Source organism: Oncorhynchus keta, chromosome 30 (genome assembly GCF_023373465.1).
Source record: "Oncorhynchus keta strain PuntledgeMale-10-30-2019 chromosome 30, Oket_V2, whole genome shotgun sequence".
Classification (NCBI taxonomy): Eukaryota; Metazoa; Chordata; class Actinopteri; order Salmoniformes; family Salmonidae; genus Oncorhynchus; species Oncorhynchus keta.
The window spans coordinates 42,774,187-42,776,365 of NC_068450.1; positions in this window are offsets into that span (position 1 = coordinate 42,774,187).

Below are 2,179 nucleotides of genomic sequence, written 5' to 3' on the forward strand. Positions count from 1 at the left end.
GGTCTGAAGTTTTTGATGTCAGAGGAATCGAGTTGGTTTCTTGAGGAGGGGAGTGAATCGGATAATTTTGAAGTCAGTGGCGACGCCAGTGGTCAAGGACGAGTTAATGAGGGAAGTGAGGAATGGGACAAGGTCTCCAGAGATGATCTGGTGAAGGGAGGAGGCAATGGGGTCGAGCGGGCAGATTGTGGGGCGGCCAGGTGTCACTAGTCGCAAGATTTCATCTGGAGAGAGGTCAAGGCGTCGGGGAGTTCCGTGTGAGTGGGACACATGGACTCAATAGGCTGAGTGAATGAGGATGTTGTCAACCTTCTTTTCAAAGTTGTAGATAAAGTCATCCGCATAAAGGGATGAGGGGGGGGGGGGTTGAAAGATTAAGGAGGGAGGAGAAGGTGGAAAATAGTTTCCATGGGTTAGAGTGATAGAAAGTGGCTTTAGCAGTGGATACAGAGGAAGATATGGTAGAGAGGAAGGAGTGAAAGGATGATAGGTTCTCTGGAAGTTTAGTTTTCCTCCATTTTCACTCAACTGCCCACAGCCCTGTTCTGTAAACTCACAATGAGTGCCTCAGCCACAGAGCAGGAGGGGAGGGCTGAGCCGGCCGGGAAGAAAGGGGACAGTGCGAGTCATAGGATACGTAAAGGGAGGAGAGTAGGGTCGAAGAGGCAGAATCAGGAGACATGAGGGAGAGATGATAGGATAGAAGAGGAAAGAGTAGTAGGAGATACAGAGCGAAGATTGCAACGGTGCGTGACCATCTGGGTAGGGGCTGAGTGGCTAGGGTTGGAGGAAAGCGGCACAGAAAAGGAAACAAAGTAGGGGGGTTGCAGTGAGATTAGTAGGCAAACAGCCTCTAGTGAAGATGAGGTCAAGTGTGTTGCCTGCCTTGTGAGTGGGAGAGGACTAGGAAAGGGTGGGGTGAAAAGAGGCAAGGAGGGGAAAGAGAGAGTTGGAAAGAAAGGAATCGAAGGCAGGCGTCGGGAGGTTGAAGTCGGCAAGTACGAAGAGCGGTGAGCCATCATCAGGAAATGAGCTAATCAAGGGGTCAAGCTCATTGTGGAACTCTAAGGACACCTGGTGGGCGATTGATGACAACAATGTTAAGCTTGAGTGGCCAAGTGACAAGTGACAGCATGGAATTCAAATGAGGAGATTGACAGGTGAGAGAGGGAGAAAGAGAAAATCTCAATTTAGGAGAAATGTGCCATCGCGACGACCACCGCGACGACCAGATGCTTTCGGACTATGAGAGAAAATGTTGGGGCCAAAAAGTCAAGGGACTGAGATAAACTCACCGTTCTTGACCCTTCTGGTCCTTCTGTAGCTCAGTTGGTAGAGCATGGCGCTTGTAACGCCAGGGTAGTGGGTTCGATTCCCGGGACCACCCATACGTAGAATGTATGCACACATGACTGTAAGTCGCTTTGGATAAAAGCGTCTGCTAAATGGCATATATATTTGACTGCAGATCAGTAGTTCCGAACACTGCCAGAGACCAGGAATTCCACATGGGTTGTGCGTGCAGGGTACACTTAATTAGAAGGGTTGCAGCCAAGGGGTGGGGAGCATCTGTAAAGCCTACAGGAAGAGGAGTGAACTGAGACACACATAGTTGCCAAAGCTACAAAAGAGCAAAATGAGATAATTTGAAAATAACTATCTAAAATGCTCAAGTGAGAGAGTGATGCGGAGCCTACCTCTCCTTCCTTTTGTCAAATAACTTTTTAAAGGTAAATCGCAACCCCAATTTCAGCCAACTCCTTAAAAAAATGCTTTTAGGTGAGAAGGTACTCCCAATCCCACTTTTACATCAGAACAAATAAGTTTGTTTTTTCACTATAAGCCAATATGTAGTTCATATACAGTGATTTGCGTTGTGGCATATGGAATGGTGTAGTAAAAGGCCATCAACACTCCATATTGTTCAGTGTCCCATGAAATTACACCATACATATAGATTCTACAGACCCTACTGGCTACTCCCAACCCCACTTTCACATCAGCATAAGGAATAGTTCTTTTTTTTCTTCACTTTAAGCCCATATTGTCTACAATTCAGTCTAAACATACGTCCCCCCCATACATTTCTTCTTGCATTTGCTTATAAACACAATACAAATCGACATTGAATAAAATGTTATCTATTTTTTATGTTATCCACCTTGCAATGTTTTTGAAA